This window comes from Corvus cornix, chromosome 8 (assembly GCF_000738735.6).
Source record: "Corvus cornix cornix isolate S_Up_H32 chromosome 8, ASM73873v5, whole genome shotgun sequence".
NCBI lineage: Eukaryota > Metazoa > Chordata > Aves > Passeriformes > Corvidae > Corvus > Corvus cornix.
In genome coordinates this window covers 27,186,588-27,214,376 of record NC_046338.1, presented here as the reverse complement: position 1 = coordinate 27,214,376, position 27,789 = coordinate 27,186,588, and the positions used below count along the sequence as shown (strand labels likewise).

Below are 27,789 nucleotides of genomic sequence, written 5' to 3'. Positions count from 1 at the left end.
AGAAGCCCAGAGCCCTGAGGCTTTGCCAATCTTCCCTGACTCGGCAGGAACGCCATCCCGATCCCATGTATCCATAAGGACAGGATCCGTGGCCTGGCTGGCGCTCGGACACGGGGCAGGAAGGGCGATGGCCCTGTTTCCACCCTCGGCAGCTGCTGGGTGGGAAGGAGCTGGGAGGGACCTGGGGCACATCCCTAACTCCCAGCTACATTGGGTGGCTGAATCAGCGCAAGTGGACGGCGATTTACTGCTGACACAGAGCTGCAATAAATCACCACCTTTCTGGAGCAATGAGGAAGTTGCAGGGGTGACTTAGTCATCCTCCATCCTGACGCCATTCCAGGAGTGGAGCCACGTACATCCCCCGGCGTTGGGCTGTGCCTGTGGCCCAAAAATAGCTTTTAAGCCAAATCCTGCAGTCATCATTCAAAGCTGAAACCCTTTTATTTACACTCAGCAAGAACTCATGTATGTTTTTGACAATGCTGAGGGTAACCAGTGCTTAAATTATTTGCTTAGCAAAGGAGTCTATTTAACTAGAAGAGTTACACCAAGTATGCAATGTTTTCTGACCCACATAGAAACTAATAATTTGCATTTTATGGAACCACTTTGCATAGACAACCGATCTTAATGGCCAACAACTTACTGTACAAGAATTAATAATTGAAAAGCAACTCGTCAGCACTGTTATTTGCGTTACAGGTAACTCACAAACCTCATTACACTGTAGCATTAAATTTCCAATGACCTTCTGGAAAGCTGCTCACTCCTAGTCTTTTTTTTAAGGCATGAGCTCTCAGAATGCCAAGCAATTGCAGAGAAAGTATGTGACAGCTACCCAGAGTCTGTGGGAGAGGCCAGGCAAAACACCCCGTCAGAAATATGTCAGCCTGATCCCCCTTTGGCTGAAGAAATGACTTTGACTTCATGAATCCCCCCTCTCTCCAGCCAGTCACTTGACCGAGCTTCTCTCAAATTTCTGACTTAATGCCAGATTAATCCTACTTCATCCAGTCCCCAGACATCTAAGAAGCTCCAGCTCTTTTTCTCTCAAATCATTGGCTTTTAAACTATTTCTGTTGCAGCACCCAAGCATTTGCTGTGGATGAAAGAAGGCTCAGAGACTAGCACAGGAGTGTAAAGGCAACAAAAATTACACGGTAAAGCCTGGGATTTTCATAGTCTTAGGGAAATTAGGTCCCCTGAATCCCACGGCAACCCTGAGAACAGTCGAGTGCATAATTTTCCATTATGCTTGTAAAAAATCCCCAAATAAATGTACAACTAAACGCAGCTTCACAAGGCTGAGCATTTATTATTCTCCTAAACGCTGTTACTAAACCTGAGGCCTCTTATTCCATGTTTTAATGTTTGATTTTTCAGAAAACAGTCTTTCTCTTGCCAAAATGCCGAAGATGCAGAATGGTAGTTACAAGAAAATCCAGCTCACTGGGGAAGAACAGCAGAGCAGCCCCACATTCCGAGCTGCTCACCCTGACATGCCCATCCCACAGACGGAGCCTCTCTGTGCTGGGATCACAGTCACTCCTCGCTGTGACATCTTTGCTCAGGGCTGTGCCTGTACACAACCTGCTCCAGAACATGCTCACTGACTCTTGCCATTCCCAAAGCTTCTCTGGCATATTTCTGTGGACTGAAGCAGGAAGATTTGGGGCAGCCCGGGGGTGATTTATCTCTGTATGAATGCCTGCAGGTGTAATTTGCGCAGCTCTCCCAAACAAAACATTTTCACTGCCCTAGCAAAGGCAAACTTGCCCAAATCCAATTTGATTGGTGGTTAATTTGCATCTCTGCTGCAACACTGGAGACAAAAGAAAGAAGCATTCCCCTCCTCCCATGAGCATCAGGACTTTTTAATCTCAAAGATATACCTTATCCAACATGACCAAAGCAGAACGAATACAGCTCCCTCTTACTATTTTCTTAAACAGAGATCATCTCAGGAACTTGTTCATCGCGAGGTTTTGATTTTCATTACAGTAGCACTGGCTGATAGACTCCCACACCTGAAAACTAGGGAGTAATTTAAAAACATAAATCATAAGAAAAAACAATTATATCCTTTAGACCTTTGAGTGGTAAAATAGAGACGGGATTAGAAAACCCTGTCTGGCTTTCCTTTCACCCACTAATCAAACAATTCCCTGAAGTACTCGCAGGAATTTCTCCTCTCCACGTTTCTGTGGCAGGCAAAGGGGAGAGCCAGATCTGCTCCCCTGGATTCAGTCAGGCTTATTCAGCAGCTTCAGCTCTGCTATTTCAGATTCCTGCAAAAATAAAGGCTCGGAAGGGAAAGCTGAGCCTCTGGGCATCCACCACACCACAGCTACTGCACGCACATAAGAGGCACGGCTGTGCTGGGAGGAGAGGAGCAGCAGCCTGTCCTTCAGCATCACATGGCTGGCCATGCTCAGCAGCCGAACCACAGCCTGAAACACCCCAGCTCAGAGAACGCCCTGGAGCTGGGCACATCCATCGGCAACAAAAGACCAGCCCCTGCACACTCTGTCGGTGCATTTACTGCACATCAGCTCCCTTCAAGATGCAGCTGGGGTGAGCAGGCATGCAGACAAAATTAAGCAGCAGGATCCAAAGTGGGTATTGCCAGAACAGAGAAACATCTTAGTCATCCCTCAAAGCTGAAGCAGAAATGGGCTTACAGCCCATTACCAGCCCTTAGAAAGACAGCATTTGTTTTGGTTTACGAGCCAATTCTTCCCTCAGACTGTTTTCCACTGGAGATGTGCAAAGATCTGATACTCAGGGCTTTACTGAATAGCAATTTAAAAGGAATTCTCCAAACACAAAGGTGAACTTCAACAAGCCTGCTTCCCCAGGAACAGCACACCAACATCATGAACCCACACAGGGCCTGGAAAATGCTGCTGCCACTGTAAGAAAGGGAATACGAGCACTGTGTTCCTTCCTCTGTGTCTTCCTGCAAAAACAATCTCCCTGCCCAATATCCAAAATTGCACAGGCTCCACAAATCTAATTAGCCACGACTCCAAAACGCAGAGCTCTGTCTGCCTAACACGCATAAACATTAAATTTGTTTTGCTTTTATTAATAAAATCTTGGGACAAGATGAGATAAAAATCCTAAGGAGGAAAGTCTAAGAGGTAAGGCCCTCCCCCTCCCCAAGCAAAGAGCTGTCTTTGTGTGGATAAACTGGGCAACCTGGACAAACTTTTCCTTGTTTATTATAAAAGCACAAGTTCACCAAGGTCCTTTTATGTCCTGATGTATGAAATGATTCCAGCTACTTATCATTTCACAGAGCCAAAAGGGTGAGGCTACGGTATTTATAGATACATTCAGGGCTGGAATTTTGGTTAGCAGCAATATTTTTATGGCCTCAACACCTAGCATACTTTTGGGAAAATGCCCACCTGTATATATAGATCCTGGAAAATTTTCCCTATTAAATATATATTTCAAGTGAACTTGCTCTTTTATCTTTTCCCAAACTTGACGGAAAAAGTCTATGCTTTTCTGTTAGAGATACAGAGACAGAAGGAGAACAAACTGAGGCCACTTTCATAGCAAGAGGAAAGCCTCGGATCCCATCCTGATGCTTTCGGACATGTTCACTAGTTTGGTTTTTTTTATTCTCCAAAACTGGGCCTCAGGTTTCCTAAGCACATGCCACACATTAAGACATGAATCTCAGCAAACAACTCAAAACACCAGGAGACAGACAGTGCTCCACAAAAAAAGAGAAAGAATAGCTTTCTCTTATTCAGATAACAAATTAGGAGCTTACAATGGTTTGAAAATGTGTTTCTCCAAATTTCTAACCCAGAGCGCTGCCTAAAATCTGCTCAGGACTGGATCAATACTCCAGTTAAATCACTTGGCACTGCCATCTTTTCACTCCAGAATTACCTTGCTTTGAAACAAGCAACAGCAGACACGCAGGCAAGGGATGCTGTCGGATTAACACTGTTCCAGAGATCTTATCCATACACATATACTGTTGTTCTGTACAGCATCGTTATGTAAGCCTCTCTATTTTTAAAACAAAAAGAAAATCTTTGTCTGGTCAGTCTATTATTCCACCCATAAGCAATCAGGCTGAAATCCCACCCAGTTTAATCATAAATTTACAAGCTTAAGGGTGAAATAACAGTAGAAATGACAAGACGAAGAATTTCTATTTGCTTTAAAAACATGAAAATTCCACCCATTTTTATCAACAGGATTTAGGAGGCTGCCACAGTAAGGGCACTGACCAGGTTCCCCATGGAATGAGCACATTCCCAAGGCTGCCAGAGCTCCAGGAGCATTTGGACAACGCTCTCAGGGATGCACAGGCTGGGATTTTTGCAGTGTCCTTTGCAGGGCCAGGGGATCCTGACGGGTCCCTTCCAGCTCAGGATACTCTTTGATTGTATGATTCTAACAATAAATTGCCAACCTTTGAAGAGCTTCTTTTAATAAACCAAACACAACTTTACCACCAGCATCCAGAAGTCTGTGACCCAGAGGGCTCCTGCAACCCAGACTCCTGAACCACCAGCACAAAAGCAAATACTGTAGGTCATTCACAGCCAAAGGATCCTGCTCCCCTGCCACAAAAAGAAAAGTGGAATTTCAACCACAACTTCATTACCACCCATCTATTCCTGAAATGGTCAAGGATGGCATGGTAGAAGCCAACCTATAGAACAGTTCAGGGACTGAGTCACCGCTTTTTCTGCATCATGCTGCACTTATTGGAATCTGTATTACTTAACTTCAAGCTCTTTAATACAACTTTTAAATTCCGTTCTCCGCATCCTTCCACATCCCCTAAAATGTTACACCAGATGCCTTGAAAGATTTACTTTGGTAAATCTTCCAGCAGCATTGCTGAAGTTATTCCTTGGCTTGCAGCAACTCTTTTGTCATCTGAGTGGTTCTGAATCAAGACTTACCCCAGTCTAGGTCCAGGATGTACAGCTGCAGAAATCACTTCTTCTATTTGAACATTTTTTTGCATGCAGTCACCTAAATATGACAGCCATAATGGTACCTATGCATGAAAGGTGACTGTAAACAGGGCTGGGATTATACCTCACTGCAAATATAAAGCAGTTATCTTGACATACCTTCTAAGCATCCCCACATATCGTTAATTTCTGTGTGAAAATCTAGAAAGAAATATATTCTTCCAGAATTCAGATAAAATCACAAGCACTTCAAATGGCAAACTGTAAAATGAAAAAAAAAGAATCCTTTTCAGACTGGACAATTATACCAGAAGTTCACCAGGACTGGAGGTTGTGAACGCTAACAACATGAAGTTTTTCAAAACTAATTAAGACATTTTTTAGAGAAGACAATCCATCAGAAGCTATTAAACACATAAGCCTCCCTGGAACTGCCAGCCCAAAGGTCTCCTAGAGCAGTGACTGCTATAAGGGTTTATAAGGAGGAGAACGTCGCTGTTCCAGTTTTCCCATGCACCTGGAAGTGGTCCCATCAGAAGAGCTACCGAGCTAGACAGACCTCTAGTCTGACACAGAATAACTGCTCTTACTTCATTCACAAGATTGAAGATGACAAGAAACCAACCTGTTAATAAATCAGAGCTGAAGTAAACTTGCAACAGTAAAAGAAATAGTCTTAACATTACTGATTCCACACTGTCTCTTCTGAACATCCTACAACAACACAGCCTTAATAAGATTACCTATTCCCCAAAGTACCTCTTTAGATTCCAGTGTACCCAAAATGTGCTTATGTACACATTTATCACAGATGTTACACAGCACAGAGAGCAGCCAGTAGCACAGTGATAGACATTTGCAAGTGCCTGTGAAATCCCTTTGCAATTACATGTCTGCTTATATAGAATTAAACACAGCCATCAAGAAAATAAATAACAATAATAATAAGCTCTTTCCAGAGTATTTTTGAACACGTATTCAAAATGTAGTCCTGTTCCATTCCCTGCGAGAGGATGGAAAAGCAGCATCCTTGAGGGTCCCTTACCTTTCCCTAAATGAGAAGAAGATTGGAAGGGCTCAGGCTCCACACCAATGCGAAGGCCTCTGGAAAACTGACTGCAGGAGTTGGTTATTCCTCCTTTCCCCCAAACCCTGGATGCCATCACATCCTGTATTTTCAGATGCACTACTATAGCAGCAGAGCCCAGGTGAGCCCACCACAGTGCAGCTGCAGACGGGGGTCCCAGCAAGGCACTGAACACACACAGAGAAGTCCATGCTGACCAACACCTCCCTCTCCTCCCCACGCTCTGGATACTTCCTCCGCATCCCAGCTTGCCCCTTCCCCTCTCAGCTGCTGTCTCTCCTGGCAGGGTCTCACCTCCGGCACAGCGGTGCCTGCGACAATTTTTGAGGTGCGGCCCGCTCGTCATCACCTCCTCGCTGAGCAGATTCAGGGAGACAAGCCTTGAAAACATCTCCTGCAGCAACGCTGCCTCCAAGACAACAGGAAATGGCCAACTAATAATGGACCAGTTGAGGAGCTGCCAGCTTCAGCAAATGTGGCTGGAATTGTACTTTTTGTTTAATTTAGGAAGCTTCCGGTTGAGCATTGGTCATCTCACTTGACCCAACCCCTGGACTGCAGTAGCCCAGAGCCCGCACCGCACCCCAGGTGTACACCAGCTGTACACAAAGAAGTTCGATGAGGCCTTGGACTGTCAACTAAATGAAGCTGAAAGTAAGTTTGCCCATGCATGCAGGCAGCACCTAAGGCACTGCAGAAGCTCTTGGAGCACAGACAATCGATAGTAAGTACATCATAATCCCAAAGAGATTACTAAAAATTTATTTAGTACATTACTGTGTCCACTCATTCTGTTTCCATCCAATATTTGCAACACACCAACTGCAGCAGATCTGCCCAATGTAAACAGCCACCCTAATCCACGCTGTTCTATCGATCATATTTACCCAAAGCTGAATGGTCATTTTAATCTTTGTTAATCTGATTGCGTAACAAACCACAGCATTCTGAAATAACCAAGCTGGTCTCTCCGGCACACATTAGTTGAAATAAGTCATTTCAGCACCCTGCTTCTTCTGAAGAACGGAACATACTAGATCATGGAGAAAGAAGAAAATAAACAAAGCACCTGGCCACTGCTTTCACAGCCAACCACCACGCACATCGCAGTGTGCGGATGCCACGGAGCACCTTCGCACCTGGAGCAGGCTGCAAGCACAAAGCAAAGCAAAATGTTTTCAACCGCTGAGCTCCATTGCGCAACTGAAGCACATTCTGCTGGATCTTATTCACATCTCTGGCGCAGGCTAGCGAGCAAACTACACAGCATGGATTTTCAAAACAAGTAATTGCACGTATATAAACAAAGGCCATAATTTACATGGCAGATCCTATGAAAGCTTATCTAGCACATGACATCACACCCGTAAATTACAACTTAAAGCACCTGTGCCAAACTGCTCCCACCCTCCCACCCCAAAATGAAGATGATTAATATCAAACCCTGCTCATCCATGCCTGCACCTCTTGGGAATAAACACGCATGAAGTACCTCCCAAGACAGAGTAGTATTTAAAGATTCTTCAGACAATGAGAAGATTTATAATTATTATTGCATTGCATCATCATGAAGCCTTAAACAAATCAAGCTGCTTCATCATATGATGCCTAAGATAATACAAGGTTAAACAACATCAAGCAGTATCGGTTCACTTCACTTGTACAGAAGGGCAAATACCCCCAGACCCTGTGCACGGGGATCTTCAGCCATTCAGCTATTATCAAACACGCAAGTTAGACAAGCAAAACCAAAACACACGGATTTCTCTGAACAGGCTCAGAACCACAATTTTTCCACTGAAATCCAACGAACCAGGGGATAGGGAAAGTGAAGGGCAGGCGAAGGGGGAACTGAGTAAGTTGAGGGACATGTTTCAGCATCTCTCAGCTTTAGTTCACTGGTCCATGATCAGCTTGCGAGAAATCAAGAGGCAGTATCGGGAGCTAACATGACACTGCCTATTGATCACAGCCAGCTTTCCACAGCACACAACAGAATTCCTCCTCTGGACTGATGATACCGGAGGAGGCTGCCTTATGGCACAACTTGCAGACAAGACAGGCATCAGCCGACTCTCTAATCAACACACGCCTGAATACCTTTGTAAGGCAAAACCAGCCAAGTATCTCTGCTCCAGGCACAAATATCTGCTCCTCCGAGTCCACAGCTACCCACAAATAATGCTAATTATCGCAGTGCCCCCACGCTCCGCCCGCGCCGGGGCACTGCCCCCGCAGCAGGCCCTGCACCGGGGTAAAGAGCAGCTCCGCCGGGTCTGTCCGCGCCAGCTGGGTCTCTGTGCCGTCTCCATCACGGTCTGCCCGCACCGAATTCCCATTTCTGCGCGTTATTACCAATCTGACATCACCCCAGAGTATGCACAGTCTGACATCTACAGTTAACTCGGTGATGGTGTAAGTGCCGCCCGGCGCACGGGCGGTCGGTGTTGCAATACGCTGCTGCCGAACATCAAAAAAGAATATAGATAAATAGATACAGATATCGACATACAGCTATACATATAAAAACCTGCGGAGAGCCGCTCGCAGGGTTCGTTCCCGCCCCGGCCGCGGAGCCACAGCCGAGCCCCCCGGGCGCGATGGCCCCGGCGCTGCCAGGCCGGGGGGGTTCCGAGCCGCCCACCCGCAGCCATTTCCCCGCCGCCGCCGCGGGTCCGGCGCTCCCGGCGAGCCCGCTCCGCACAAAGCCCGCCGGGCCATGAATAAAACATCGGCCGGAGGCGGCGGCGGGGGGGCGGGAGGCGGGGGGGGGGGGGGGTGTCGGGATACGAGAAATAAGGGAATGGAGAGGGGAGCGAGGAAGCGGCGGCGGGAGCGGCCCCGTGGAGGATGGAGAAGCTTGCCCCGGTCCCCGGCCTACGCTGCCCCGGCCCCGGGCGCTCACCTCGGCAGCCCTGCTCGGAGCGGCTCCCCCGGGCCGGAGCAGGCGGCGGGCGCAGGCAACGACGGCTCCCGGGCGGTGTGCAGCGGCGGGGAGCGGAGCTGAGCAAAGGAGAGCGGAGCCGAGCGGCCTCTCGGGGAGCGGGCGGGCGGGGCGGGCGGGGCGGGCGCGGGCCGTCACCGCGGGGGAGGAGCCGGGGTGCGGGGGTACGGGCACCTCTCATCCCGCACATAGAGCCCGGCGCCGCAGGCCAGAGGCCATGAGCGGGAAAGCAGCAGGCTCCCGGTGAGGTCACAGATGCACAAATACAGACTCATGGAATCGATGGGTTTAAGGGGGACTTCTGGAGATGATCCAGTCCAACCCCTCACCAAGGCAGGGTCACCCGGAGCAGGTGACACAGGGACACTTGCAGGTGAGTTTGGGATATTTCAGCGTTGGAGACTCCACACCCTCCATGGGCAGCTGTTCCAGAGCTCTGCCTCCCCCCACGGAAAGAAGTTCTTCCCCATGGAAGTGGAGGAGCAGCTCTAATCTCTGCTCTCTGTGACCAGGGACAGGACCCAGGGAATGGCTGGATTCCTGCCATACCCAGGGAGGGTCAGGCTGGAGATCAGGGAAAGGTTCTTCCCCCAGAGGGTGCTGGGCACTGCCCAGGCTCCCCAGGGAATGGGCACAGCCCCGAGGCTGCCGGAGCTCCAGGAGCATTTGCACACCGCTCCCAGGGATGCACAGGGTGGGATTGTTGGGGTGTCTGTGCGGGACCAGGAGCTGGACTTGATGACCATGTGGGTCCTTCCAACTCTGGCTATTCCATGGTTCCATGTTGTTAAACTTCTCGTGTTTCAGTTTTTGTCCATTGCTCCTTGTCCTGTCACTGGGCACCACCGAAAAGAGTCTGGTGCCAACCTCTTGGCACCTGCCTTTGAGATATTTCTGTGGATCTCAAACACAGGCCCTTCTGACTTTGGTGTCCTTGTCCTACTCAGCAGGGGGACAGCAGAGTGGTTCTCCTCCTTAGCATGGAAGTTGTTTTCCCACAAATGAAATGCCTATCAGCTCTATGGCACCATGCACCCAAATTTTCGCTGGAAACCCATGTTTTTCTGTTTACAGAGGCAGAGTTTTTAATGAAAACAGCTGAAAAACTGGAGATAGAGGTGAGGCCTCTTTGAAGATTGGGTTATAAAAGCTGTCTCAGACTGTTACTGCCAGGAAATGCTACCATGTGAACTAGAAAGACTCCAGCAAGCTTACATCCTTTTCATCACTTAGAGTTTTAGTATCATCCAATAATCCAGGCAGATAAGTTTTCATCTGAGGACATTTTTCCTTCACCATGATGAAAATGTTGAAATAGCTAACAGTTTGTTTGCCAAATCCTTGGCAAGATCCCATTTGAAGTCATTTCTACCTTCAACTTTCTAGCAATTAATTATTTTTCGCTGCACTGGAAATCACTATCATAAAGGTGCACATAAACAACATCAAGAGACATTCCAAAAGAGGGAATATTTTCAACTCTAGGTTGATAACTATGAAGTTTGGCCAACTTTGTTTTTTCTGCAGAGAGCCTGCTACTGTTTCCAGAGAAATGTGGTGCTTTTACAGTGAAACATATATGATTGCTATGCCTCTATAAACTGTGCTTCCAATAAAAATGACCATAAAAGAACAGCACGAAGCAAACATATTTTGTTTAGCCTCCCCAAACAAACCTCCCTAATGTTTTCCTTGTGATGTGTGCAGCTAGTTAACATTCATAATAATTATTTACATGAAAATCTATTTCCTTATGCACAAATTTGTTGATGGAGTCTTTGTCTGCCACTCTCACGTAGTCAATGATATGTCTAAAAGCAGAAAATAGCTATTTCCCTGATTTCTGGTGTTTGTTTTTCTCATTTCTGTGATGAGACAGTGCATACTGGAGAGTTATTTTTAGAAGCTGAAAAATTATAAACAGTGTAAACAATTTCTGATATCTAGGACATATTTGGTACTAAGGGTAGCGCCCATCAGCTGTGCCTGGTGCTCTGTCCCTGCCTAGTGATGCTTAAAGCAGGTATTAGTTCATTACCCAAGAATAAATTATGGGTTTAATATCAAAACCAAGTACTGGGGGTTGTTCCTGCAAGAAGAGGACAAATTTCATCCTGACTTTTTTGTACATGAGAACAGAAATTGGCTTTCCTGCTTCAGTTCTCCTCCTGCTGCGGGAATGAATTGACTTGGATCTGGGAGAGTCATGGACTAAAAGTAGCCAGAGACAAATATTTGCAAAGACAATATTATCATTATTTTTATAATAATAAGCCCCTCAAAACTCTTGGAAAGAGGAAAGATGATATAATTGAGTATGGAAGGTCAGTGGCTTGTACCTGGTTGTTTTCTTTTGAAAGCAGCTCCACCTCTGTGCTAAAAGAAAAGAACAAGCCTCTTAAGATAGCAGGTAAACCACTGGCGTAGAAACACCAATTTGGCCTATTTATGGGGAAAAAAAATTGGCTTTCATCACAGTACTGCAGTGTAATCAGTGTGTGCATGCCTCGCATGTTGCCTGAGTTATATCAATACAGCAGTGCTAATGAGGATCTGTCTGTCTTCCCCTAAAAATGGGAATGCAGTTCGCTTGTCAACGCCAAAAGTATTTGTATTGTACCTGTGTCCTACTTGTTGTGGGTAAAAAATAGACCATTACTTGAATCAGGTAGCTGCTCTCAGCACAACTGTGTTTCAGGCTGAAGACTGTTTCAAATGCCTAAGTTACCCTGTTTTATTTTCTGAAAGGCACTGATGATTTCCTGATATTTTAATGAAGCTCTTCACTTCAGAAATGGGAGAAATGAGAACAGTCATGTGTTGCAGTGGGGATCCTGCAACATGCATATACCAAACCAGGAGTCCCATGGAAAGGAAATATATATGGACAGACAGATTCTTGCTAGATGTTTCAGAGATGTTTATTTCTCCAGCCACATGGCCGGAGCTCTGCCGAGGAACTGTTCCAGTCACGGGACCAAGGGTCCTTCTGCCCGCGCAGGGAACACAAACCAACCAATGGGAACGAGGCTGAGCAGGGGCAGGGAAGCCCCGTGTCTGTGCCCTCAGGGCCCCTCTCCCAGGGCTACACGGCGGGGGAGGGACCCCAACACCTCACCCGTTTTATTTTAATAAAAGGAGAATGAAAACAACTGGATAAACATAACAAGAACAGTTTCAAGACAAAACAAGCCACCCTCCTGAGTCTTTAAATGTCCAATCAGATTCTGTGGAACATCTTAGGGCTGACAGAAGGGAGACAGAACTCTCTGAGCATGCTTTGTGGGGAAACTGAGGCAGGAGAGGGTTTAACTTCTTCCCTCCCCCTTTTCATCCCCCACTCGGCATTGGAAAGGGATTTTTGGGGAAACAATTGGCAAAAGCATGGTTTTGTGAGGGAAACCATGGGTGAAAAAACGGATTGGGAATACACTGAGGGTAATAGGACATAGGGTAAAAGGGAAAGGTGGGATTAGGAAAGGGAGACTGTAGGGGGGGTTTACAAGGGAGATATTGTCTAACATGACTACAATTTTTAGCATATATACTGCCTTTTACAGGAGCACCATCAGGCCCAGTGACCTGCGATGCTTGTAATCCTTTTCTACCTCGTATAATTTTGAATTCCACTACCTCTCCATCTCCCAAGCTTGGGATGCATTTTTCAGGGTTATTCTTTTTAATAGCAGTTCTATGCACGAATATGTCTTGCTGGTTGTCACACCTTGTTATAAAACCATAATTTTGCTTAACATTATACCATTTTACTATCCCTAAGGTCTTAGTTACTATGACCTTTTCCTTTTTCCGAGTGGCTGCTGTTTTCTGTCTCGCTGTGTCTTTGCTCTCTCCTTCGGTCGCTCCCGTGTTGGAATTGTCGGAGCTGCTCGTGCCTGCGCGCTCTTCCCAGGGTCGCGTTCGGGGCTGCGCGGGCCGGGCCGGGCCGCGCCGCTCAGTTCTCCGTGCGTCGCCTCCTCTGGTCGCAGCTTCGCTGCCGATGCCGGGCGCTGCACCCACGTCTCAGCCGGGCCCCCGAGCGACGACCCCCCCGCGCCCGGCTCCAGCGCGCGTCTCGGCTGGGCACGGCTCCGCTCCACCGCCACCGCCGCCAGCCGCCGCCCGCACGTCGCCCCTCTCGGCCGGGCGTTCACGGGGCTCGCTCCACCACGCGCTGCGCGCGGCCGGGCGGGCACCGCCGGGTCCCGCCGCTCCCGCCGCTCCTCGCTCCGCCACCGACACTGCGGCTCGCGTGGCTCCACCCGCACACGGGAACTGCCTCGCTGCTGCTCGCAGAGTGCTCGGTGCACATGGCCTGGGCCACACGGTCCCTGAGCCAGGCTTCCCTTCACCAGGACACAGCTGACATTGCTCAACAGTCTCGGTAACTAAATAATATTCACGAAAATATTCTTCCATCGGCATATATTTTGACTCCAGTATTAACTGTGTCCAAACGGTTTTCCAAAAGCCCTTGGTAATAATTAAATCCCAAGAAACATAGAAAAAGTTCTTAAACAACCATGCCAGGAAGTGTTTCAGTTCTTTTTGAGCTTGAATCAAGCTAAAATTCACAAATCGTTGTTCAAGAATCATTTTAAGTTTAAGATAAATGTCCATATGCGTCTCTGAGAGCCAAGAGTCTTCCCACCATTCCTCCATAGTTTAGATACGGAATAGCAAAGCAAAACCAAGAAGAGGAATCCAAAGTTTCCAGGGTTTACTCACACAAATGAGTCGCTTAGGGATCGGGGATCGTTCTGCCCGCATTCACCACCATTATGTTGCAGTGAGGATCCTGCAACATGCATATACCAAACCAGGAGTCCCGTGGAAAGGAAATATATATGGACAGACAGATTCTTGCTAGATGTTTCAGAGATGTTTATTTCTCCAGCCACATGGCCGGAGCTCTGCTGAGGAACGGTTCCAGTCACGGGACCAAGGGTCCTTCTGCCCGCGCAGGGAACACAAACCAACCAATGGGAACGAGGCTGAGCAGGGACAGGGAAACCCCGTGTCTGTGCCCTCAGGGCCCCTCTCCCAGGATTACACGGCGGGGGAGGAGACCCCAACAGTCATGGCTTGCCTTATAGAAAAATAGGTGAAATTGCTGCACATTTTTCTCAATTAACAGGAGTTCAGAAGGAGAACTAAAATGCTGCACAAGCTGCTGCCAGTTTAAGGATTTTGATTAATTGCTATCACCTTGATCCTGGCTAAAGTAAACACCACAATGACAAATTCATTTTCCCTTTAAGGATTGTTATCCCAAAACACTGAATGATTTCCTAACTGTGCTGATATTCAAAGATTTTTGTAAACATAATCCCCAGGGCTGGAAAATATGGTTGCTGTGCGTGGACTCTGACTGCCAGGGTGATGAAGCCATTCTTCCATCCCCAAGGACTGCTGGAGAATTGAAGTCAGGCTCGCATGGACCACATTGCTGATGCTGCTGGAGAAAGAAGAGAGGGCACAGAAAGGCACGAGCCCTGCAGATGCAGTTTCCTCCCATGGATTTTCCATGTCCTATAAAATTTGAAGATGTCAGGTACCAACATTTTTTACAGGATGCCAAAATTGTTGAGGTGGGTTTGATGCTGCAAACCAACAAGCTGCTCTTTGAGCTGTTCTGCTGCTTGACAAGCGACACAGGAACAGACGTGTGAACTTCCCAGTTCCTTTTTAATGGTGTTTTAACATCAAAGACTAGCTTTACATGTTTAAACGACTACAAATTAGTGAATGTTTGTTTTGCACATCTGGCCCTGCTCATTGCATTCACCATCATTATTAAAATGGAAATGGATGTTAATCTGCAATAAAGAAAAACATGGATTGCAAATTCTGGGCATATAAGAGAGAATGCATTTTAACCAATAAATAATTATCTCGGAATAAATAATGCCCTCAGAAGTATGAACTGCTCCCATTCACCTCACCCTGCACTACACCTGTTCAGAGGGCAAAAAGGAGAATGAAATATTTAGAAAGAGTCAAAGATTATTCTGTGTCACTTAATGCTGCATAATTCTCCTGAGTTCTCTGTTTCACAACTTCATCATCATAGAACAGGGCCTACATTAAAACCCCAGGACACATAGCAAGCCCAGCTGTAGGAGAAACCTACAGATACACCTGGGAATTTTCAGGCAATCTTTACTGATCCCAGTTCTTTGTGCAGTGTTTGTTTATTTACTCTGCAGATTCAATTATTATTCAATTATTCTCTTTATACCTGAGCTTGCAGTTAGGGAAGATAAGACAAAATAGTTAGATAAGCCCTCCAATAAGCCACCCCCATTTGGGAAGCTGTATAAACAAGAAGAAAAGACCCGTGGCAGAGCATCCAATCCTAATTCCAGATTAACAGTTTAGCAAAACTGTCTGTAAATTTCCGGCAAGGTCTGAGAGAGGAAAGAATAAGCAGGAACTTCAATTGTCAGCTGTTCAACATTTGGATGCAGAACAGGTACTGTCAAAGTTAGTACAGTGGGGTTTTAGCCTGAAGTATGCTTCGTGCTGGGACTGGAATCATAGGCCGTATGCCTGTGCTATGATAAATCAGCGAAGATCACGGAATCACAGAATCATACAATACCCTGAGTTGGAAGGGGCCCACAAGGATCATCAAATCCAACTCCCAAGATTGACTTTTATTTGTGTGCCTGAAGGTCCAGTTCACCAGAACCCCTCCCCCCTTTATTCTGCTTCTTCTCTAAACAGGCAATATATGGTCTGAAAACCCAGGGAAGGAGTGGCAAATGATGACTGGGTACTGTGGTCCTGTTCAGGCCATCAGCAGCAGGTTCCTCTGGCTTTCAAGGTGCAGAATTGGATCCAAAGCACAGGCTGAGTTACGCTCGTTAGTTAGCACCAAAAAAGCCAAGAACATTTTCTTCTAGGCTGCACATTTGTTTCTCAGTACCAGGTAGGGTTGCACGACTTTCTCTTTAAGCCTCTTATGCTTTAACACAGTTCATTCTGACACTAAATTATACAGAGAACACTTGTGTGAGCAGTTCTACCTCCTCCTGGGGAAAGGTGGGCATCTCCTTTTGGGAGGGATGCTGCTCACTGGTGATTTCTTCTCTGGCACAGGTGTTTGCGAAGCACAGAACCACTCCCACTCCTCACCTCCCTCAGAATACACACAGTTTTAAGTTAAAGCCTAGTTTTAAGTTCGAGTTTTAAGCGACAAAAGAGAACCTGTCCCACCCAGAAACCCTCTGTGCAGCACTACTTTTGGCTCTGCACTACCAACCCCTACAGGCTGCTGGTGATCACAGAGCACATCCATGGGGATGTGCTCCTGTGGCAAATGCCTCAAGGGAACCTGCTAAGGCCTTGGCTCCAATGGGAAGGGTTACTGGGCAGCCATCCTTCACACAGGGATTTGGGGAAGGGTTGGGTTGGTGTGATAGGAGATAAGAGTGGCCATGTAATGGTTCCTTGGCAGGGGGCCAGAATATAATAACAGCAGTTTACTTGTTGTGATAAGATCTCACTCGTATCTCCTACATTCGGAGATAAACACTGTTAAATTTTATGCAAATCAGTCTTTCAGGAGCCCATAAAAACACTGCTTGCAAGAACGTAAAGCAAAAACTGGTGACTATAACAGTAATGAAGAATTTGGGGATTTTTTTCATGTATTTTATGCACAAAAAAACCCCCACAAACAAACAAACAAACAAGCAACAAACAACATTCTAAGTTCATAGTTGAAGGATGGCTTCGAGCAGTAGAACTGGCATGGATGAAGTCATCATTTGTGCTCTACCCAGGGCATTTATCAACATCACAGCAAGGGACTGTGCAAACTTAAACCTGTACACAGCTTTTATCAGATCAAATCTCAGGTCTCAACAACTCAGGCAGGCGAACAGGGATTCAATAAGTAGCCTAAAGCCCAGAGTGGGCTGAGAAGAAAAGCTAGAAGCCATGGCTAGGCATCCATGATCTAACTGCTGGCACAACTTCCTGCTTTTCATGCACTGGAAGTGGGCATTAAAAAGAAATATATAATTGGGTTTTCCTGCATCCCTTTTCATACCAGAAAGGAGAACACACTGACTTGGGAATACTGCTGTCTATATGGAATTGAAGGTCTCTTTCCTTCTGCACCAATGTGTGTTATTCCCTTTAATTTCCAAGCCAAGGAAATAAAAAGTATTCTTGTCATTATGCTGCTATTATGGCAGAGAATTTAATTGCATTCAAATCAAGGCAAAGTTATAATTCCCTTAGAAACTGTAACTTGGTCCAAAACACTGAGCTCTTCTGGAGCAATTGTTGCTGTGCACCTTTACAGAAAATATTAAGCTGACAGGAAGTGTGTGTTATCATTCATAAGGGAACTATTACATGGAATTTCACAACTTGTAAGGATATGTGATTAATCACAAATGCATTTTCATTGTAGCTTTTACATATAGCTGATGATGCAGAGCCGTGGGTTAGGATTTGCCTGCCTTCTCCTGACATCTCAGAGTCAGATAGATGTCTGTGCTACAGCAAGTACTCCATGGATACCTTTAGAGTCAGAGAAGGGAAATAAGGACCTCCAAAGGTTGGTTTGTGTAGAAATGAAGTGAATGACCTTCCAGAGGCTTGTGTTTTGCTGGGATAGCTGGAACGAGCACAGGCACCTACATCCTGTTGTCTAAGCCATGTAAGGTGAATCCACCCTTGGGGGCAATTGATGGTGTTGAGGAGGACAATAATTTCCTCATCATTTTTGGGAGCTTCCTCTCAATAAACATGTCAAGAATACTGCCTTTCTTGCTCTCCTATGTTTTTAGTGTCTATCTGTCCTTCATCCTTGTCATTTTCAACTTGCACATCTGTGGAAATGCTCCCACTTCAGCAGTAACTACTGAAAAAAGGGGTTTCAGTTCGTTATCAGAACAAACCCCCTTGCTCCCTAGGCTGCTCAAAAGGTTCTTTCTGGAAGGAAGAAGCAAAATGTTAGTAGAAAGAAGGATGTTCCTTACAAAAAGGCAAGGAAGGTATTGCCAGCAGTTTCGTCTTAATCATCTCTGTAGGTTAGACATAGAGAGAGATGGCAATAGGAGGCATTAAAAGGCAAGTCTTCCACAAAGTCATAGTAGACACTCAAGGTGATTACAAGTTGTAAATCACTTAGGAGTTCAGGTAAGTTAAGTTGGTTTGGGGACAAGTCAGAATTAGTGTTTCCATTGAAACGTGTTAAAATACCACACATTGTTTGGGTGTTATTCATGCATGTTTAAGCAGAATGAAAAAATGCGCTTTCCATCATAATGTCTGGACAATGGAGACTATTACGGACCTAGAAATTCAGATTCAATGTCCTGTTCAAAAATTTATACATCCCAGTGAGAGGCTGTGGAGAGGCTGATGGATAAAAATGGTATGAAAACATTCTGGCCACTCTCAAACAAGTGAAGGGCAGTAGCAAAATGCAGTTCTGTGTTATTTGTTATTGCAAAATTCAACTATATTTCTTTTTTTAAAGTCCAAAGACCTCTGTGAAGTGGGGCCTTCTCACTAGCTTCTTCTGTTGCTGAACAACAAGGAGAGGTGAGGGGAAACCAGAACAGGTCCGCAGGATGATGTGGAGAAGGTTGAACGTCTTGCCCAACTCTCCCCGAGTCTGCTTTGGTACAACCTGTCTCTGAAGAACCACACAGAAAATCTACTGGTGTTCCTTATCCCTGTGCAGGGTCCCAAATGGATTGAGTAGGGTGGCTGTCTCCTGTCACCTCCATCAGAAAAGAAACCTCTGCAAGGAGGAGAGATGCGAGTCTTCCTGTGGGTCAAATAGTGCTTTTCATGGCAAAAAGACAATGGATATCCAGAAGAATGTCTGTCACCAGTGACCATGGGGGCTGGAAGAGAATCTGACCTTAGGAAAAAAAGAGAGAGACATTTCCTCCACGGTCTGAGCCTGCGATAGTCCATGTTAATTGTAGTTTTACAAAACCAGCTGAGGGTCACTAACAGCTTCCCTAAATTGATGAGCCACAGCAGAGGCAGGAGTTGGGCACATGACTGTGTATTAATACCCACCCAGGTGATCCAGCTAAACATACAGATAATGCAGCTTTTTTTGGGTGGGGTAAGAGTTGAAAGTCTTACTGACAGCGCTACAGGAGAAGAAAGGAAAGCTGTAACCTTTCTGCATCAGCTCCAATGGCATCTGCAGGCTGCTGCTGGTGGGATAGGGTGCTCCAGGCTTCAAAAAATATGGAGACATACCCCCTAAGGTTACTCTTGCCCTGGAAGTCTGACGAAACTGTTAGCCAAACTAGATATTAACCTACCTCCAAGGACCAGTGGCAGTGTCATTTTTTATGGTATGCTACGCCTGAGACCATGCAAACATCTGTTACTGGTTTGTTGTTTCTTTTGCGTCTCTGTCTGTGTTTGTGCTTTTTGGATAGGGAAAGAACTGCCAGTCTCTGGAGCTTGCTGTGACTCAGAGGCCCAGGTGCGATGCTAAAAAAAAGTTGGATTGAACCAGATTGGAAGAAAACACTTTAAAGATCCTTAAACAAGCCTCTGTTAATGTTCAGAGGTGGAACACTTCATCTGGCTTCTAAAAACCCTTGATTTTCATCATCTATGCAATGGTAAAGGAAGATTTCCCACCTTTGCACAACTATGGTAAGGAAACGCAAAGTGTTATTTCCTCCCTAGGTGGCCTTGGGGCTGTGCTCGCCCCTGTGACCTGCTGTTGGCACTGCAAAGGTGTGGGGCAAACCTGAACCTACAGCTCGTGCTATTTGTGACTTCTGCTCGTGACCAAAAAGGGGAAGGCAGTTCTCAGTACCCAATGTCCATCCAGCAAAGCCTTTCACAAATGGAAGAACACTCTCCCATCAGCTTTGTTTAAAACCTCTCTCATGGGGGTTCCTTGTGCACCTCTGCAACTCCTTTCCTCAGATGTGTTCGAACGGTGTGAAAAGCCTGATTAAATCTGAAATGTAAGGACTGGCTGAAAACGGGGGGTCTGAAGGCATCTGTCAGCAGTGGCTGCGGCATTTGGTGTCTCAGTGGATGTCAGTCTGTCCTCAAACACCTTCCCTAGGCTGGTCTACTCCATGTCAGGCTTTGAGGTGTCTGGGTGAGCAGGACCTCACATTTCCTTAGTTCATGGGCAGAAGGTGGAGGAAAAAGCCTGACCTATTTGTACTCTTTAGCAGATGCCCACGCTTGTGACTTTAGCTGGTGGTGAAGCAGTTAAATGAAGGAAAAAACAGAGTAACTAAGAGATTGAGCACATCCTAGTTATCAAAAAGCAGAGGGTGACTGTTTTTCTGCTTTCCTTTCAATGAGGACCAAATCAGGCTCCTAAATGTTCTAACACACATCCCTGTAGCTGGGGAACGAGACTACTCGACTCATCTCTGCAACCACCTGCGCTCCTATACTTCCTTTTGGAAAACAGTTGCCCCCATTAATCTTATTCCATATCTAAGTGTTATCTGTATTTTCTATACTTGACCAGACAGGAGTCTGCACACTACACATAATCTCATTATGTATTTGTGTGTACAACCAAAGAAGCACTGGAGGAAGTTCAGCCTCGCCCAACTCCACGGTGTTGGACAGGGAGAAAATCAGCCCAATAACTTCTGAGACTGCATGGAAACACACCAAAGGTAGTGTTTCTATGGTTTAAAATAGCATTAGGGCTCCTTTGATTGTGACTAACCATTTCCAAAATAAAAGGAACCTGCTCTTCCTTCAGCCTGGTGGGGGCCAGCACTGATGTCCCACCTGGGCATGTTCTGGGTTCATGGGGACACAACGTCACTTCACCCACTCGTGTTCCAGTGAAACAGGAGTAAACTCTTCTTGGTTCCTCACCCCAATGGTGCAAAGCTGTATTTGGCTGTATTTGAAGAGCACTTTGATGATACAAATCCCAAGCATTATGATTTGTTTCAACATGCATGTCCTGCTAGTAGAGTGCTGTGTAAAACCCAGCGCTCCTCTCAGCCAAAAGGGTACGAGGAATAATGCAAATGATTCAGAAATGTGAGTGGTGCAGAGCCCATAAAACACAGCAGATGTAAAGGAAGCAAACAAAAGAAAGTCTGCAACCTACAAAGCTGTTTTACAAAAGACTCTCATAACAATAGTTACAGAATATAATTTGTATTGTAGGAGAAGCCCTCAGTATCCTCTCTGGCAAAAAAAATCGTATGATTGTATGTAAATCACAAAATCTTTTCCAAGATTCTCTAAAAATATGTAAGTCTTGTAGGCTATGAGATGAGCTGGAGACTGGCACTCAATTTGCCCTGCAGCAGGCCAGGGAAGTCAATCTGCTGCTGAAAGAGAAAAAATTTTCCTAGATTTATAGACTGTAAATATTTTATTTACTCTCCAAAGAAGGAGTCCATACTATAGCAAAGAATGTATACAGAGAGTGTGCAGGGCTGTGCCCTCTTTGGTTTGGTGAAAATAAATTAAAGCATCCCTGGAAGCCAAAGGAGTTCAGGTGTCCTTTGGTCCCATTCACCACAGGGAGGGAAGGGGAGGTTCCTCAGGCACATCCATCCTGCAATACCCATCACTGCAGGGAGAGCTGTTCAGACCTCACTCTGAGCTCAGAAAATACAGATGAAACATGAATACAGGACATTCTGGTATCATTTCCAATGCACAAGCTTGTGTCCAGCATAAGCTGGGAGCTCTTTCTGCTTTTAGCTTTCTTCCAGTTGGGTCTAAGTTAGCTGGGACAGAGCACATCCTCTCCATTGCTCTGTACCCTCCAGGCCATGCCTAAGGGTAATGAGCAGGGGTTGGTGTGTGCATTCTCCAAGTCTTATTAGAGGTAGCACTAATATTTACCTGTTTGCATTTCAAATGAAAGGGAGTCTATTTAACACCATCAGTGATTTGGTCAATATTGGCACAGTCCAAGTACCAGATGGAGAGCTGGATGATGTTTTCATTAACTTCAGCACTCTACAGCTCTGTAGATTTCCTCAGGAGATTGTTTTCTGCCACCATAGTGTGACCAGGGCTGTGGAGGAAGGGCATTTACAGGGCTGTCTACTAAAATCTCGGGTTGGTTCCTGAATGAGGTGCTAAAAGCGCTTCCAAGCTTTATTCTCCATCACTGTTGCTTCCGTCTCAGAAACCAGCTGTCTGTGCTTGGTCCATTTAGCATCTTCTCGTCCTCTTCCTCCTCTATGAGCTCAGGTTGAGCCTCACAAATTCTCAGCTCCATGTGGAGACCTCAATTTTTGCCCTTTTCCTGCCACACTGCCTCTGTCTGTGGTACAGTTGATACTTGTCCTTCAGCATCTGTCCTATAATTTTGATGTGACTGTAATTCTCCATTCCTAGGGTGCAGTTAGCTGGGAAGAGGGATACAATGCATTTCTTTATTCATGGATACCCTTGTGAAAGCACACTATGGATTACACTGATTACACAGTTTTCAGTGGCAGTCATCACAGTATTCTGTAGACAGAAGTGGATTTGTTCTCAAAATCGGTCCAAGGAAGGAAAGTGTCCTGATTCCCATGTTAGAGATGGAAAAGCTGAGGCAGAAAAGCAAGATGACTTTCTTGAGGAGTCTGTGAAGGAAGAGTGGGAGTGGAAATCCCATCTGCCAAAGAAGGAATTAATCCAGACTACAGGAAACACGGGAGATGACTCAGCAGCAGATGATAAGAAGGTTGAAAGGCAAGTGAAAGCTGGCCTGAAATCTGGATCAATGTGAGAGAGAGGAACTGGATTTTTGAAATGATACAGAAGAAAGCCCCTGTACATGTGCAGCTGAAAGGGAAATCAGTGCCTGGGCTGGGCCTGGGTTTATCTGTCAGAAAACACAGAGACCATGAACTGCAAGGTCATCTCCACTTGGCTGGAGCCCTGCTGGGCAGCAGGCTTGGAGCAGAGCTGCCTGCACACAGGGAGGCTGAATTCCAGCCTCTGAGCAAAACACCTCCCTGGATCAATAGTTCTGTTCACAGCAGAGGTTGCTAGACAGACTCACAAGAAAGAAGTTGTTATTTTACTACTGAAAATTCTCTGTTTCTAGCTAGTAACCATTGCCATTTTCTGTTGTATGTTACTGGGCTTAAGATCATGTTACTTCACATATTTTAATATTTTTTATCTTTAAAAGTAATGGCAAAATAGTCCTCTGTCATGCTCCTGAGCATTTTTATCATTCAGGTATTTTGCATAGTGGCAGAGATTTAGGTGAAATCTAAAATTACAGAAACAAATTATTCATATGAATTTCATAAAGTTAATTTACACTGGACCAAGTCTATAAGTCATCTGTGGTAGTTTTTCACTTGTCAAATATTTCCCAGGCAAACAGTTCCCAAGAAGGTGATTTCAACTCTTAACTCCAAACTTTGCATTGAACCACCAAAACACACTTTGACCTCTGCATCATCTGATGTTCCTACTCAGTTCTTTAGATAATATCCACACTGATGTCATGCAAGACATCATAATGAACAACATAGTGAAAAAAGTATGTCTAAAATAAGGAAAAAAATGTGTCTTAGGGAAAGGATGAAAATTCCCTGTCAGCAGTGAGTTAGTTCAGCAACTGTTATCTCACTGGCATCAGGATTTCACAGTGCTCTTAATGAAGAAATATTGTGCTGTGTGAGTAAAACTCCAGGCTTGGATCACCCAGCACCAGAGGAACCTACCTGTGCCTTCCTTTCAGCTGCTGACAGAGCAAACACGTTGGTGCAGAGCAGTGCCCAAAGGAGCAGTGACTCAACAGGAATGAGTAAAGCCCGGTGAAATGTGAGCAGGCATGTTTTCCCTGCAGACAGTTCTGACAGCTCCTGTTTCCACGTGGGCTACAGAATGTGAGCAGAGATGCTTTCACAGCAGCTCTTCTGAGTCGCAGAGGGCAGAACGTGAGGCAAATGTACATCCTCGAGACAGGGCACCTCAGGCAGCTGAGTCTGGAAAGCAGCTATGGCTCATTTGCAGGGCGAGGTCTGCAGGGAAGGTTGGTAGATTGGCTTGAAGAGTTCCCTTGCCAGCCTTGCAATAGATGTACTTCTGGTTGTGTCCGTGTTGTGGCTGCCTGTGTTTCTGGAGCTCCTGTTTGTGCACACCTTGGTGCTGCAATGCGCTGTTGCTTCTTTATCTTCAGCTAAAAGGGAAAATGAGGAAGTCTTGCCTCCCATGTCCCCAGGATGCTGCATCTCCTCTGGGCCAGACCAGAAGTGTCCTGAGCACTACCCGTTATTGTCCCCTGGCATCTCTGGTGGCCACTGCCCAGGGATTAAAACGTGCTGTTTGAGGAAACAGTATTCCTGTTTGCTGTGAAGCAACTGTCCTTCCTGGAATCCACAGCTTCCTGACAGAGGCATTTGCTGATTTCACTAGCAAAAATAACCCTTCCCTTCTAATAGTTGGTTTTCACTTACCTCATCCCTGCCGTGAAATTTCCTCTGGATGCCACTGGGAGGTTAAAGAAACTTCTAGAAATAAAGACCCGATAAAATATAAATAAAATGTACCTCTAAAGGATGTAGTATTTTAGAGGAAAGGCATCCTTCAAAGCAGTCCAGTGGATAGTGAACACGATGCCTTCGAAGCTGGCAAGCTCCCAAACCAGCTTCAGTGTTTAGATAACTGAACATCCTTCTTTGAAATCTGATGGTGGGAGAAATTGATGCGAAGATAAAAATTTCATTTGCAAAGAAGAGAAGAACTGGCAGAGACATGCACATTTTGAGACCTGAAGAGAGAATCTCTTCATAAAATTACACATTGAACTGGCTTTATTGCTGCAGCGTTCAATGGCTTGAATGATATTGTTAATGTCCTGGTGTGTTTGCAGTCTCTCACTGGCCAGGCACTGACCAGGCTCCCCAGGGAATGGGCACAGCCCCAAGGCTGCCAGAATTCCAGGAGCATTTGGACAATGCTCCCAGGGATGCACAGGGTGGGATTGTTGGGGTGTCTGTGCAGGGCCAGGGGTTGGAGTCTCTGATCCCTATGGGTCCCTTCCAGCTGGGGATATTCAATGATTCTATTACTAAACCACCTGTTGGGTTGATGTGAAGTCTGTCACCAAAATTCAGTATTTTAATACAATTAAGTTCCTTTAGTTCTTAGGGCCACAATGCCACTTTTATCCTGAGTCATTGCTAAAAGCACCCTGCCCTAGGTTTACAGGCAGTTAAAATACATTTTTGACCAGATCATGACAAAATCCTGTCCTTTCCTGCAGTGAGCTGAGGTGTAATTCCCACCTCTTTGCAGTGACCAAAGCTGAACAGCCACCCTGAGATGAGTGCTGGGCATGTGATGGACAGTCAGAGGGACAGTGCAGGCAGTGATCTCATTGCCTAATTTAAACAGCCACACTAGAAAGCTTGCCTTGGCTCTGCTTGCAGTCAGTGGAGCCCAATTCACGTTTGGCCCAGCCCAGCCAAGCTGTGCTGTCTGGGGAAGGGGTTTTTTTAGCATCTCCTAAGGCCCTGGAGCTGGATGCATGGAAGCATAAGCATGGATGACCCCCCAGAAGGACACAGTCACTTTGCATCAGGAGAAAAGCTGAAGGCAGCAGCCTCCCTGTGAGGATAGGGCAGGAGCTCTGCTCTCCAGACAGGCACAATCCCACAGGAGTGAGCCATGGAAGGAAGGAGAAGTCAGTGAAAACTGAGGAAGATGTTTCAGCTGCTGCATGGCCAGGAATGAAGTAAGGGAGATGAGAATTAGCTTAATAACTGGGAAACCATTAGTTTTCAAAATAAAAAACCCTGTGGATTCAGTCCTCAGCCCTCACTGGTTGTCCTACTGCATTTCCATACAGAACCAGGAGTTTCTCTGGTGACAGTCTGGGGAAACCTCTACAGAATCACACACGTGGAGAGGTGGGCTCCCAAGGGACCCACCAGCTATTGCTTTTTCATCCAATGCTGCAGCAATTCCTTACCAGGAAGATAAGAAAATGCCCAGTTGGGTGTGCAAAATTCCCATTTGTTAGTAATTTCATGTTCTGAAGCTCAGCTTATGCATAGAAAGATCATCTGAGGTTTGAAGGGAAAATACAACTGGTAGTCTGCAATGGCAATGGCACCTCCCTGAAACTCTAGGTGGGATTTTTGCTTTCTGAGAGCAAAACCACACCAGAGTTATGACCTTGTGGGAAGTTGAGTGAAAGCAGACCCAGCCATCAACTCTGATCTGAGAAGGAAGTGTGGTGAAGGTCAGAGCAGGAGAACAGTAGACAAATTCAAAATACACATAGTCTAACTATAAAGGTAAAGGAGTAAACTCCTTTGGGGCAAATGAGAGGATATTTCTTCTCTAGAAGGAAATCTCTTGAAGGGAATCTTTTCTTCACAGAAAACAGCTGGTATATTAGGGGGAATATATTTAAAGTAGCTTAATGTTACTTAAGGGTATGCCAGCTTAATCATATTCATTAACATCTCTTCTTAAAAGGCAAAGTCACATAGATAGAAAACCAGGGAAGTGACTGGATTTTATGCTCAGCCCTGAAAAAAAAGCAAAGAACAATAAAACTGTGGAAAGAGAAGGAACAGTTTGCCACGTTGGACATAGGCAGTAGAGCCTTGTACCATGGACACAGGATGTTCATCTTTGGTCCAGTTTATGTGTATTTTATTGTTCCAGTTCCAAACTTCCTATCTAATAGCATGGGAAGGAATATGTATTCTAGACAGCTACCTCATTAAAGTACAGATTTGTTTCGTGGAAAGCCGGATGCTTTCAATGACATGTAGGAATGCTGAAGCTAAAAAGCATTAAAATAGCTACAGCTTGTGGTGCATGTTAACACAGAGGGAGTCTGCTTGAGAACACCATGCGAAGAGCTGCACTTCTTCCACTGGGATGGAAATTATTGCCTGGTTTTTCTTGTTAAATGAAAAATGTGCTATGTTAAAGATTTGCTTTAGCATCATATTTTATTTTCCCCATTTTAAAAGTGAAGAATAAAATCTTTCATTTTCAATGACAATTTCAGATATTTTCATATTTTTGAAGTCTGAATCCTGCTTGTTGCTCCGCATCATTTTTGGAAGGTGCCATTGGGATTTGGAGTGGGGAAGGGATTGTTCAAAGCTCTTCCACAACGTCATGAGTAACTAAAACAAAGTCTTTTGAAAATCTCATTGAAATAACATGTATTCCTGATTTAAATCTCAAATTTGAAATATCTGTTCATTTAAAAATTTCCCAGAGTCTCCCACTGCAGAAAAGTAGAAACAGCAGCTCTTTAACCTCATGGAGCACCATTTCAGAATTGTCTCATTTTGTTAGCGGAAGAACCTTTCCAATTATAGGTGCCAAAGATAGTAATTTTCTGATTTATACTGTATAGCTAGATATGTATCACCCAGAGAGTGATATGAGAACAGGCAAGAGGCTGAAGTATCCTTGTTGTAAAGCAAAAATATAACTAACTTGCATTACTTTCTGTTCTCTAAGGATATCAAAGACAACAATATTGTGGCGAAGAGCAGCTCATGGAATGTCTGTGATGATCAGGACCTTGCCCAGAGCCTCTCGAAGATGTGTTTAGTGTTGTTAATTCTTACGATCACATCGAGTTACTCATCTCCTATCAGTTCAGATGGCTTTCCTTTGGGGCACACCCATCTCTGCTGACACAGGACATATGCTCTGCTGGAAGTGGGCAGCAGATTAGATGGGGCATCAGGAAGGTGTTCCTGCAGTGCCATGTGAGACAGCGAGTACAACTCTGGTGATCACAGTCAGGAAAAATCAAAGCCTTGGGAGCACAGGGAGACACAAAGGGAAGGCATCGCTCCAATCCA

General features: G+C 45.5%; 1 protein-coding gene and 2 long non-coding RNA genes across 3 annotated transcripts in view; 1 reads left to right on the top strand and 2 right to left on the bottom strand.

Moving 5' to 3' along the window:
- Positions 1 to 9,093, bottom strand: part of C8H1orf21 (chromosome 8 C1orf21 homolog) — a 108,480-nt gene extending 99,387 nt beyond the window's left edge. Inside the window, exon 1 of the mRNA XM_039556200.1 lies at positions 8,951 to 9,093. The gene's annotated coding sequence lies outside the window, so the exon portion shown is untranslated. The remainder of the gene's footprint in view (positions 1 to 8,950) is intronic.
- A 72-nt stretch (positions 9,094 to 9,165) lies between these two features.
- LOC120410400 lies at positions 9,166 to 14,834 on the top strand. Its single transcript, XR_005602526.1, has 2 exons — positions 9,166 to 9,362; positions 14,323 to 14,834. It is a non-coding gene; the product is annotated as an uncharacterized LOC120410400 (long non-coding RNA).
- LOC104693614 overlaps positions 14,446 to 27,789 on the bottom strand; it is a 38,284-nt gene continuing 24,940 nt past the window's right edge. Inside the window, exon 6 of the long non-coding RNA XR_005602525.1 lies at positions 14,446 to 14,518. This is a non-coding gene — a long non-coding RNA (uncharacterized LOC104693614). The remainder of the gene's footprint in view (positions 14,519 to 27,789) is intronic.